The sequence below is a fragment of the Eurosta solidaginis genome, chromosome 5 (genome assembly GCF_040869045.1).
Source record: "Eurosta solidaginis isolate ZX-2024a chromosome 5, ASM4086904v1, whole genome shotgun sequence".
Classification (NCBI taxonomy): Eukaryota; Metazoa; Arthropoda; class Insecta; order Diptera; family Tephritidae; genus Eurosta; species Eurosta solidaginis.
The window spans coordinates 188,899,457-188,913,275 of record NC_090323.1 but is presented as its reverse complement, the minus strand read 5'-3'; the positions used below and the strand labels follow the sequence as shown (position 1 = coordinate 188,913,275).

The 13,819-nt window shown below is 30.9% G+C and overlaps 2 protein-coding genes across 10 annotated transcripts in view; one reads left to right on the top strand and one right to left on the bottom strand.

Annotated features, from left to right (window-relative positions):
• The window catches only part of Spn (Spinophilin), a 420,033-nt gene that overhangs the window by 216,580 nt on the left and 189,634 nt on the right, over window positions 1-13,819 (top strand). For 2 of the 9 annotated variants that reach the window (XM_067786898.1, XM_067786896.1), the window contains exon 1: window positions 61-5,230. The exons of the other annotated variants lie outside the window; for them this stretch is intronic. The gene's annotated coding sequence lies outside the window, so the exon portion shown is untranslated. Of the gene's footprint in view, window positions 1-60; window positions 5,231-13,819 lie in introns of those variants that run through there. 9 annotated transcript variants of the gene reach the window in all.
• Ir68b (Ionotropic receptor 68b) overlaps window positions 1-13,819 on the bottom strand; it is a 30,580-nt gene that overhangs the window by 4,788 nt on the left and 11,973 nt on the right.

The following is a 13,819-nucleotide window of genomic DNA, read 5'->3' as shown; positions in this document are numbered from 1 at the left end:
AAATATAGTATTGAAAAAATAAGAATAAATATGAAAATGAACAAAAAAGAATTAAATATAAAAAGTAGAATAAAAAAAAAAATAAAGAAATGCAAGAAAAAAAAATTAAAAAAATAATAAAATAAAATTAAGAAAAAAAAAATTTGGAAAAAATAAAAATAAAATTTAAGAAAAAATAAAAAAAATTAAGAAAAACTAAAAAGGAATTAAAAAAAATGTATTGTAAAAATGTAAAAAAAAAAAAATATTAAAAAACAAAAATTGTAAGTTAAAAAAATTTTAAACATTAAAAAAATCAATTCGAAAATCGCAAAAACTTTGTCTCCAATATCCATCAATGCAAAACCCAAATTTTGATCAAAATGCTGATCCTGGTCCACTTTCCGCGAAAAATAATTCCAAATGTTAACATATATTAAGAAGATCCTTCATACCACATTTCGCTTGATGTACCCGTTTTTTGGGAATAGATCGGTTTTTGGTGTACATCCATGCATATAACCTTCAAGGGGTAAAAATATGTAGGTGTAAACATTTTGAGTTATTTCGCGTTGGCCATTCGAAATAATAGGCAAACAACTAAAATCAATTCATCAGCATCAAAGGCCATTGGCAAGTTGAATGGGCGTGGAAAGCCCCATAAGAAGATCTCAGTTCATATATGTTTGCATGTATTATTTTCTAAGAAAATTATTTCAGTTTCCATCTAAAATTTGTATTTTGAAATATTTGCAAATGAGGCGTGGGTGTGAGTATAAAAGCGCACAGTTGAGAACTGGAGGTAATGACACGTCTCGCTGTCTCGCCAGTCTAGTGGTTGAGGTTTTTCTCATAGCAATTCTTTTTGTCCTAAATCTATAAAAATGTTTTAGTTTGTTTATTTTTGTAAAGTAAATTTTTTTTGTGTTTTTGTATACTTAAAAGATTACTGCAATAGTGGGAACGATTTGAGTTCGAGGCTGATAAATATAAGCGAGCGGGTGGGTTCCCTTTTTCTTAAAATGTATATGTACATTTGTATGCATTTGTATTTATACATAAAACTCACATTAATTTCTTGCTCACTTGACAAGTGTAGATTTGCTTCATTTATTTGTTTTTATTTATTTTTGTCTTCCTTCTAAAAGTAATTCCGTATGAACTCTTCTACTTATTTACAGCGTACACACGACAAGCTTCTATGCCCTCGTACTAAGCAGCTGTCGAGCAATTCAAAACTGGAGTGTCTTTAGTGTCGCCTCTGTATGCTTGTTGAGCGTGTAAACATTTTAAGTTTTTTATTCGCAACATATTGTTGCACTTATAACTCTTTAAGTACCCCTGGTATTATGCTGCTGCAGCAATTTTTTATTATATCTATTTTTTCTATTTGCCCGCTTTACCTCATGCATACAGAAATATTTAAATACTTTTTGTCTTTATGGGGTCGCTTTCGCTTTCATCTTTGCTTTACTATTCAGTTTCTTCTAAATTAGCGCGTGTCCCTGTTGCCGCTATTGCCGAAGTTCTGTTTATAACATCAGCGAGATCACGCGTCAAATAATGGGTGATTTATTTTGTAGTTTTCAGTAGCTGTCAAGAAAAGGCACGATCACAGCGCACCACATACATATAGGAAAAAATTAAACTTAAGAGAAGAAAAAAATTAATAAATGAATTAAAAAATTAAATTTAATTAAAGAAATCAATATTTACATTAGCAAGAAATAATTATAAAGAAAAAAAAAATATTTAAGACAATTTTAAATTAAAAACAGACAAGAGAAATATAAAAAAAAAAGTTAAAACAAAATTAAAAAAATAGAACAACAGAAAATATATTGAAAAGAATCACATAAACTAAAACATAAAGAAAATAATAATAACAAGTAAGGAAGGCTAAGTTCGGGTGTAACCGAACATTACATACTCAGTTGAGAGCTATGGAGACCAAATAAGGGAAAATCACCATGTAGGAAAATGAACCGAGGGAAACCCTGGAATGTGTTTGTATGATGACATGTGTATCAAATGAAAGGCATTAAAGAGTATTTTATGAGGGAGTGGGCCATAGTTCTATAGGTGGACGCCATTTAGGGATATAGCCATAAAGGTGGATCAGGGTTGACTCTAGAATGCGTTTGTACGATATGGGTATCAAATGAAAGGTGTTAATGAGTATTTTAAAAGGGAGTAATCCTTAGTTCCATAGGTGGACGCCATTTCGAGATATCGCCACAAAGGTGGACCAGGGGTGACCATAGAATTTGTTTGTACAATATGGGCATCAAACGAATGGTGTTAATGAGTAGTTTAAAAGGGAGTGGGCCTTAGTTCTATAGGTGGATGCCGTTTCGAAATATCGCCGTAAAGGTGGACCAGGGGTGACTCTAGAATGTGTTTGTACAATATGGGTATCAAAAGAAAGGTGTTAATGAGTTTTTTAAAAGGGAGTAATCCTTAGTTTCATAGGTGGATGCCGTTTCGAGATATCGCCATAAAGGTGGGCCAGGGGTGACTCTAGAATTCGTTTGTGCAATATGGGTATCAAACGAAAGGAGTTAATGAGTATTTTAAAAGGGAGTGGGCCTTAGTTCTATAGGTGGACGCTTTTTCGGGGTATCGCAATAAAGGTGGACCAGGGTTGACTCTAGACTTTGTTTGTACAATATGGGTATCAAAAGAAAGGAGTTAATGAGTATTTTAAAAGGGAGTGGGCTTTCGTTCTATAGGTGGACGCCTTTTCGAGATATCCCCATAAAGGTGGACCAGGGGTGACTCTAGAATGAGTTTGTGCAATATGGGTATCAAACGAAAGGAGTTAATGAGTATTTTAAAAGGGAGTGGGCCTTAGTTCTATAGGTGGACGCTTTTTCGGGGTATCGCAATAAAGGTGGACCAGGGTTGACTCTAGACTTTGTTTGTACAATATGGGTATCAAAAGAAAGGAGTTAATGAGTATTTTAAAAGGGAGTGGGCCTTCGTTCTATAGGTGGACGCCTTTTCGAGATATCCCCATAAAGGTGGACCAGGGGTGACTCTAGAATGAGTTTGTACGATATGGGTATCAAATTAAAGGTATTAATGAGAGTTTTAAAAAGGATTGGTGGTAGTTGTATATGTGAAGGCGTTTTCCAGATATCGACCAGATGTGGACCAGGGTGACCCAGAACATCATCTGTTGGATACCGCTAATTTATTTATATATGTAATACCTGCCAAGTTTTTAAGGGTTTTTTATTTCGCCCTGCAGAACTTTTTCTTTTTCTTCTACTTAATATGGTAGGTGTCACAACCATTTTATAAAGTTTTTTCTAAAGTTATATTTTGCGCCAATAAACCAATCCAGTTACCATGTTTCATCCCTTTTTTCGTATTTGGTATAGAATTATGGCATTTTTTAATTTTTCGTAATTTTCGATATTGAAAAAGTGGGCGTGATCATAGTCGGATTTCGGCCATATTTTATACCAAGATAAAGGGACTTCAGGTAAGTACGTGAACTAAGTTTAGTTAAGATATATCGTTTTTTGCTCAAGTTATCGTGTTAACGGCGATGCGGAAGGACAGACGGACGACTGTGTATAAAAAATGGGCGTGGCATCAACCGATTTCGCCCATTTTCAACACGTCAACAGTTAGCGTCATAAAATCTATGCCCCTACCAAATTTCAAAAGGATTGGTTAATTTTTGTTCGACTTATGGCGTTAAAAGTATCCTAGACAAATTAAATGAAAAAGGGCGGAGCCACGCCCATTTTGAAATTTTCTTTTTTTTTTGTATTTTGTTGCACCATATCATTACTGGAGTTGAATGTTGACATAATTTACTTATATACTGTAAAGATATTAAATTTTTTGTTAAAATTTTACTTAAAAAAATTTTTTTTAAAAAGTGGGCGTGGTCCTTCTCCGATTTTGCAAATTTTTATTAAGCGTATATATAGTAATAATAGGGGTAACGTTCCTGCCAAATTTCATCATGATATCTTCAACGACTGCCAAATTACAGCTTGCAAAAGTTTTAAATTACCTTCTTTTAAAAGTGGGCGGTGCCACGCCCATTGTCCAAAATTTTACTAATTTTCTATTTTGCGTCATAAGTTCAACTCATCTACCAAGTTTCGTCGCTTTATCTGTCTTTTGTAATGAATTATCGCACTTTTTCGAAATTTTCGATATCGAAAAAGTGGGCGTGGTTATAGTCCGATATCGTTCATTTTAAATAGCGATCTGAGATAAGTGCTCAGGAAGCTACATACCAAATTTCATCAAGATACCTCAAAATTTACTCAAGTTATCGTGTTAACGGACGGACGGACGGACAGACATGGCTCAATCAAATTTTTTTTCGATCCTGATTATTTTGATATATGGAATTCTATATCTATCTCGATTCCTTTATATATGTACAACCAACCGCTATCCAATCAAACTTAATATACTCTGTGAGCTCTGCTCAACTGAGTATAAAAATTAAAGAAAAAAAAAAAATAAAAAATTAAAAGGAAAAAAATAAAAGTAAAAAAATAAAAAAAATAATTAAAAAAATTATAAACGAATAATAATTGGTAAAACTGGAATTACCGAAACTTTTGGCTGAATTATGTGCAATTCCATACTAAGAAAATGGAAAAATGAAAAACTAGGAGTTAATTGCAATCAAACAAATTAAAAAATACTAAAAAAGAAAAAAAAACATATAAAATGCAAAATGTTAATTAACAACATAAGACCAACAAAAATGGATGAATAATATGTTTACAATAAATTGTGTGTATAGCATAAAGTATACCAATCACGACGGTTTCGACAAATGACAAAATGATTTAAAATAAATAATAAAATTATCTTCAGCTTAAAAAGAGGCTTATTGTCACATTTTCAAAAATCTTGTTACTTCATCTCTTACCACATAATACATCACCGGTTACTACTTAGTTCGTACACAGCATCTGCACCAACATCGGCCGCTGCCAATTCGTTTACTTTCGGCACAAGTGGCATTGTTTTGTTTTATGATTTCAGTTCGACGCTAACTGTATTTGCGCGCACATATATCACAACGTCCGGATATGAGCGATCGCACGCGATCATTGGCCGCCTTTTAATTCGATAAATAAAAAAGTGTGATATAAATAAAAAAAGAATCATTGTGCATTCTTTAAGATATATACATGAATGCAAGTTGCATCCAAGATAATTTATGTACAAAAAATGTGTGCTGGTATGAGCTGTAAGGCTGTGATAAGTGCGTGTATGCTACTGTGCCTATAAGTTATAAATTCAATTGAAAAAAAAAAAAAAAAAGATTATTGCTTTTGCTTCTTCAATGCCATATTGGTTTCTTCATTTTTTTTTTATTACCATTCGCGAAATTCTATTTGTGCCTCTTCATTGAAAAAATCATTCGAATTTCACATTGACCTATGTCATTGATTGATGAAATTAAAGTGAAATCGTGAACGATTTATTTGTATTTCCCCATTTTTGGTTTTTTTTTTACTATTTTAAAAATAAAGTTGGTTAAATTAAAACAATATGGAAACTTTCATTATAATATATAAGCAATTTAATGGAGTACACATGTAATTTTCGATGGTTCTTTTGTTGTTCTTGCTGTGTTTTCATTAAACAAAAGTGCAAGCATTGCAAATGTTGGGTAAAAATTTTCAAGTGAAATATCGTGATTGTTCGATGGAATATATGCCAACAGTGTAGCTATAGGCCCTACAAGGGCTGAACTCTATATCATATAAAGACGCGTACGGAAGATATTGTTAGATCACACTATAGGATAGTCTTTTATATATAAATACATTTTTTAGCCATATAACAGTTTCTCTAAAGAAGCACAATTGTGCTGTCATTGCATATGCTAAAGAGCAACCACTTAAATTTTTTGGAGACCCGTGCCCTAATGCATTAAAAGAGAGCATAAGCTCAGTCTCGATGTTTTAAGTAAAAGGTGGCTAAATAAAGAAAATACACATCTTTGCTCTGAAGCTTTTTTACATGAGGCCCAATATTAACCTGATAAGACCAATTTGTCTGTCAGATGGGCAAAACAGAAAAAATTTGGAAAAGAAATAAAGGTATGAACATCAGAAAAATTTAAAAATCATCCTGAATATTTTAACAGGAAACTGATGAATTATCTATTTGAATTTTTTTTTAAATATTTAGTGATTACAACCTCAAAGCTGTGTCCGAAAAGTCTTATAGATACAACAAAATAATAAACAGTATATAAAAAAATTAACAAAAAAAAAAAAAAAAAAAAAACAGAACAAAGAAGTAAACAAATAAGAAAAAAATTAACAAAACAAAAAAAAAAAAAAAAAGAGGATAGAACTAAAAACAACAAGAAAAAGAAAATTTTAAAATAAAGAAAAATCAAAAAAGTAAATAAAGTAAAAAGAAGTAACTAAAAAAATGTTAGTAGAAAAAATATTTAATAATAAAAAACTGATCGATTAAGAAAGAAATTTTAATTAAAAATTGATAAACTAAAAAATTAAAAAATCTTAATAAGAAACTAAAAACGAAAAAATTTGGTAAAATAAAAAACCAAAATAAATAAAAAATAAAATTAAATAATTAACATAACAGAAAAAAATAAAAACTGATAAAAAATGAAAAATCATAAAAAGGTAGAAAAATGAAAAATAAACAAATTCATACTTGAAACTTATAAGAAAAATTAAATAATCACTTACATAAAAAAAATTTAAGACCTGCATCAGTAAAATTAAATAAAAAACAAACGAAAATAAAAAAAGAAAACGTTAAAAAATAGGCAAATAAAAACAAAAACAATTGAACATTAAAAATTAGAAAAACTTAATAATTACTTAAATAAAAATGTTAGCCAAAAATAAAAACTGCGAAAAGAACAAACAAAAAGGGGTAAAACAAATAAAACCAAACAAAAAAATAAAAAGCAAAAAAACATATTAAAAAAAAAGCTACACAATAAAAAAGTAAAACAATATGAAAATAATAAAAAAAAAATAAAAATTAAAGAAATAACCTTTTGATAAATAAAAAAAAAAAAAAAAAATACACGCGCGATACACCTCCACAGAGATTTAGGCCGAACTTCTCCAATTTGCGTCGTGCTCCTTTTTAATTTTTCCTACAAATTCGCGGGAGATCCCTACATGTTTTCCGCCGACTCCGAACGGCATCTGCAAATGAGTTTTCACTGAGAAGCTTTTCATTGCAGAAATACACTCGTAGCCTTTGCCAAATCACTGCCGAGAGGACCCCGCGTAGAAGAATTTTTTCTATTTGAAAAAACTTGTTTCTAAATTTTTGATGTTGCTTTGAACCAGGGATCTTCGGACTGGGGAACAGAATACTCTACCATCACATAACGGCGGCCGCTTTTTAACAATTAAAGAAAACACAAAAACAAAAAAGTTAACTACATAAAAAAAAAAAACAAAAAAAAAAAAAAAATAAAAAGGAAAACAAAAATAAGAACAATAATAACAGAAGAGTTACAAAATAGGAAAAACAAAAGAAGAAAGAAAATAATAATAATAATAAATTTAAAATAAAAAAGACCCTTCAAACAGTTTGAAATCGTGTTAGCTTGATGTTTTAGTATATCCGAAAATCGATTGCAAAATAAGGAATCTATTCAAAAAAAAAAAAAAAAAACTTAATAAAATAAAAGGTTAACTCAAAATCGATTATGTAATATCACTATTTTCATCAGTGTTGTCATCGACGATTCCCATAATCATCTTAAATCGAATGTAAAACAAGTAAGGAAGGCTAAGTTCGGTTGTAACCGAACATTACATACTCAGCTGCCAAATTAGAGCTTCCAAAACTTTAAAATTACCTTCTTACGCCCATTGTCCAAAATTTTTACTAATTTTCTATTCTGCGTCATAATGTTAACCCATCTACCAAGTATCATCGCTTTATCCGTCTTTGGTAATGAATTATCGCACTTTTTCGGTTTTTCGAAATTTTCGATATCGAAAAAGTGGGCGTGGTTATAGTCCGATCTCATTTATTTTAAATAGCGATCTGATATGAGTGCCCAGGAACTTACATACCAAATTTCATTAAGATACCTCGAAATTTACTCAAGTTATAGTGTTCATGGCCAGACGGACGGACGGACATGGCTAAATGAATTTCTTTTTTCGCCCAAATCATTTTGATATATAGAAGTCTATATCTATCTTGATTAGTTTATGCCGTTACGAGGTACCGTTATGCGAAGAAAACTGATATACTCTGCGAGCTCTGCTGAGTTTAAAAACATTCAATTCCAGAAAAAATATATATATGTAGGAATGCTACCTTGTCCTCCCTTTCGAATGCCTTCTTAACTGTTCAGTCATATTTGGTTCTGAAATTGCCGCTGCCTTGAGTGATGATTTAATCTCCTATAGTTCAGACTAAAGCGCTGTTGGTTGTCGATTAGTGCAGGGTATATAGTAAAGAAGTATATACATAATTTTTAATAGCTCAAGGTTATATACGCAAATTTGCAAAGTTGAATAAACTTTTTCGAAAATTATATTCGACATAAGACTTGAAGATTATTTGAAAGCATGCGAATTTAATTGCAATGACCGAATGACCCGATACTGGCTGTCCATTCAGTCCTATTAAAAATATTTTTTTTATACTTACATGCAATCATACATTATTATGACTTCCATTGAGCCTTTATGAAAAAAAAAAACATCGCAAACAATTATGAGTGTTGGGTATTCCTTTTTTTTTTTTAAACATAAATTTATGCGTTTTCATGCGTTTGTACTTTGTTTCTTACTTTTTTCTCTTTTTGGTTCTTTTGCTGTGCCTAATTGGAGTGTTAATTTGTGTCACATGGGATCATTATTGTTCTTATTATTATTGTTTATTTTGCTCTTTCGATGACTCTTTTTTTCATTTAAGCATTTGTTGCTCCCACACATGCCAAATTGAGCTTTTGTTAAATTTGCAATAATACCAACAAACATTAATAAATTACAATTTATATTATATTTGTTTTTTATTTTATTTAAAAGATGCGTTTGTCGTTTGAAAGAAAATTTAATTAATGGCTAACAGCAAAAGAAATAATCTAAAAATATACACTTCAGAAATTATTAAGAATTCGAATTCGTTGAAATCAGATTCATTCGCCTAATTGTTTGCTCAGAACAAAAAATTTCCGTTGAAAGCAGCAATAACTAGATTATCAGTCGAAAGGGAGAATGATGTCAACAATTTTTTGGTATTCAGATAAGCGATTACATTATGTGACGTTAAAATATTAATAACAAAAAATATGATTATTAACCCAGGCCGATTTGTATGGACGAAAGCTAACCGATATCGCGCCATCGATTTTTCGATAGGATTTGGGCTAGGAAAAAAAGTTCCACTACGCATACCCAAAAAAGTAAAAAAAGTAAAAAATATTTTTTGGGTTTTGGGGAGTGTTTTGGTCGAAAAATTTTACCCTTCCGCCACTTTTTTTTTTCGCAGGCTCGAAAATTGTTTTTTTGGATATGCGTAGTGGAATTTTTTTCCTGAGCCCAAATCCTATCGAAAAATCGATGGCGCGATATCGGTTAATAAATCGACCCAGTCTAATGATTATGACTACAAATGTTCAAAATCTTGACAACTGTGAAAGTATTACCCTTTATCGGCTACTCTATTTTGCGAACATTTTGAGAGTGTCATATTTTAGGTCCCGTCGAAACGGGAGCGGCAGAAAGATCTTCAAGACCTCTAGACCAAATGCAAAATAAAAAGCCAATATAAAAACAAAGTTGAATAAATAAAGAAATGAAGAAAAGATTAGAATAAGAAATAATAATTATAGGATTGAAAAGAAACAAAACTAAAGATAAAATTAAAATAAGTAAAAAATAATTAAATAAAAATGAAAAAAAAAACAAATAAATAAAAGAAATAAAAAAAATATGAAATAAAGAAAATATACAAAAAGGTAAATAAGGAATAAAGAAAAAATAAAAAAAAGTAAATAAGAAATAAAGACAAAAAAAAAATAAGAAAAAAAGAAAAAATCACAAAAAAAAGAATTAATAACAAGTAAAGAAAAAATAGAAAAAGAAATGAAAGATAAATAAATGGTAAAAAGTAAATAAACGGAAACTACAAAAACTAAGAAATCATTAATTTATCTAAAAACCGAAACTGAAACCAAAACGCAATTATATAAAAGCACAAGTTTACTATACGTTAAAAAAACAAAATTAAAAAAAGTAAAAAAAATTAAGTTAAATAAAAACTTACTTAATTAGCGCTTAACCGTCTAAACGGTTATGGCCGTCCAACAAGGCGCGCCAGTCGCTCCTTCGCTCCGCCAACCGGCGCCAATTGGTCACACCAAGGGAGTTTAAATCGTTTTCCACCTGGTCCTTCCAACGGAGTGTGGGCCGCCCTCTACCTCTGCTTCCATAGGCGGGTTCCGATAGATAAACTTTCTTGGCCGGAGCATCATCTTTCATTCGCATAACATGGCCTAGCCAGCGCAGCCGCTGCGTTTTAATTCGCTGGACTATGTTGATGTCTGCGTATAGCTCGTACAGCTCATCATTAAATCTTCTTCCGTACTCGCCATCGCCAACGCGTAGAGGTCCATAAATCTTTCGAAGAACTTTTCTCTCGAACACTCCCAAAGCCGATTCATCTGCTGTTGTCATGGTGCATGCTTCTGCCCCATATAGCAGGACGGGTACGATAAGTGACTTGTAGAGTATGATTTTCGTTCGCCGAGAGAGGACTTTACTTTTCAATTGCCTACCTAGTCCAAAGTAGCATTTATTGGCAAGATTGATTCTTCGCTGGATTTCAGTGCTGATGTTGTTGCTAGTGTCGATGCTGGTTCTCAAATAAACGAAGTCTTTTACTATTTCGAAATTATGGCTGCCAACAGTAGCGTGGTTGCCAAGGCGCATAATAAATTAAAAAAAAAAAATAAATAAAATAAAAATAAAGAAAAAAAAAAATAAAGTACGTATATGTAAACAAATACAAAAATAATAAAAAAAAATTTTTACGATGAAACAATATAACTAGAGTAAGATTGAACCAGCCGACCAGGCCAATAAAGACCTCACACAGACTGAATGTGTCCATAGTTTGCAAAACAAAAAAAAAAAAATTGTAAACAAAAAATTTACGAAATGGGTATACACTTTTTTAATACTTAAATATTTTTAAATGCTAAAAAAACAAATAAAGTGTTAGTAAATATGTATAATGGGAAACTAAAAACATCCAACAAAGCGAGCCTACGAAAAGCATTAGTAACTTTTCCATTGATTCCTTAAATTTCTACGTAAACAGGAGTTCCAAATTTTCACTTTCGCATTTGCAGTTATACACGCATTTGTTCATCTACTACATCATAAAAATAGCGAAAAGTGTTATTTCTTTTTCAATCACCAGAGTATCTTTCTCCTTGGTCATTATGCGTGCACTCCTTTCGTCGGCGACACCGCAATTCGCATATGCACATTCATGCATATAAAATAAACATTAAAATAAGTATTGCCTTGCATTGCTGCCAAAATTTTGTTCACGTCTCGCCTCTTTTTGTTCCTGTTGTGCAATGCCATACGAATTTCCTTTGCTATTCGCAGTTTCTGTTGCGCAGCTATTCAGATTGCAGTTGATGAGAACATTCGTAAGAAAATGAGAAACAGCAAAAACAACAAGAATGCATTATCTTCCACAGCATTAGCTTGATACTTAAAATTCCTTAGAAATTTTCCATTTCCCGTCACGTCATGTAATTCAATGCATCTTTCTACAGAGCTATAAGCATGAAATATCTTGTTAAGCTGTTTTCATATGTCTAACGACGTGATTTGGTTACATTTAAGTAATGATACTGTCGTCATAGTAATTTTCCTTACGTTTACTAAATAACGACCAGAAAAGCAGACAAACAATTTGCAAATAATGATAATATAATGAGAAAAAGTAAAATTAATGATACATAAGAAAAAGCTAAAAATAAAACAATTTGAAAGCAGTCAATAAAACAGCTAAAAATTGGAGTACGAATAAAATAAGTAAAGCAAAAAAATAAAAATAATAAAGAGAAAAATAATAAATAATGAGGAAAAAAATAAAAAAAAATTGGAAAATATATACCAAAAAATAAGTTATCAATAAAAAAAAAAAACCAAATGTATATTAATACAAAAATTAAATTAAAGGTAAAAAAAAAAATTTAAACGAAAAGAAATAAAAAATATAAAAACCAAAATTAAATAATTAATAAATAAAATAATTTTAATAAAGAAAATTTGAAACTTGAAATACATAGTTTGAAACTTAAACAAAAAGGGGGAAAAACAAAATATATATACATATAAAAGTAGCATAACAAATTAATAGAAACAAAACACATTAAAAAAAATAATAATAATAAATTAAAAATTTAAAACTATACAAAATTTGGTAAAATTTTGGAAAAAATGTATTGCTACATTAAACAAGTAAAGGTGTCTAAGTTCGGGTGTAACCGAACGCTATATACTCAGCGTGAGCTTCAATTGTACATTTCATTTCAGATAAATTACTTTTCTACATAACACGTGGCACCGCCCGTTTAAAAGAAAAATGTCACTCCATTTCCTCTTACAGTAAAACTTGATAAGCGAAATGTCATTGTTTCAAAACTATTTTTTGCAAAGTTATAGCTTATTATTCTAGTCTACGACCCTTTTAAACTTGTTTTATATCTAAGTAGCCTTGGTTTTTAACCGATCCCGTCCATTTTTACTAGAAATATTTTCTGCTATAAGGAAAATGTGTACACAATTTCATTACGATATGTTAATTTTTCTTCGAGTTAAGGCTCCCGAAACATAGACAATTACTTAGTCAAAAAGAGGCGGTGCCACACCCATTTTTTAGTATTTTCCAATTTAATGTTATAATTCAATTTAGAAAATAAAATTCTATTGATACAAAGCTTTTTTCGCTAAGATATAGCTTATTATTTTCGTCTACGACCCTTAAAAAATCGTTTATATAAAAGTGGGCGTGGTCCTTAACCGATCTCGTCCATTTTTCTAGAAATATTTTCTGCTATAGGGAAAATTTGTGTACCCAATTTTATTACGATCCGTTGATTTTTCTTCGAGTTAAGGCTCCCGAAACATAGACAATTGCTTAGTCATAAAAGGGGCGGTGCCACGCCCATTTTTTAAAATTTGAAGTTTTTCCTATTTATTGTTATAAATGTACTTGGGAAATGAAATACCATTGATAAAAAGCTCTTTTTTGCAAAGATATAGCTTATTTTATTCGTCCACGATCCTTTTAAAAATCTTTTATATAAAAGAGGGCGTGGTCCTTAACCGATTTTTCTTCAAAGCATTCCTTATAGTAAAGGCAACCTCTCTGCCGAATTTTGTTACGATAGGTTTAACGATTTTTGATTTATGATTAATAATATTTGTAAAATTGATTGTATCACAAGTGGGCGGTGCCACGCCCATTTTAAATTTCTTTTTCAAATTTTTATCCAGAGTCTTGATATAAGTCCATACGTCAAATTTCAACATTCTAGGTGTATTATTTACTAAATTATCAGGTTTTTGTGTTTTCCAAAATTTTATATATATAAAAAGTGGGCGAGGTTATAATCCGACTTCGCACATTTTCAATACCAATCTATTCTGGGTCCAGATAAGCTCGTGTACCAAATTTGGTAAAGATATCTCAATATTTACTCAAGTTATTATGTTAACGGACAGACGGGCGGACGGACGGACATGGCTCAATCAAATTTTTTTCGATACTGATGATTTTGGTGTATGGAAGTCTATATCTA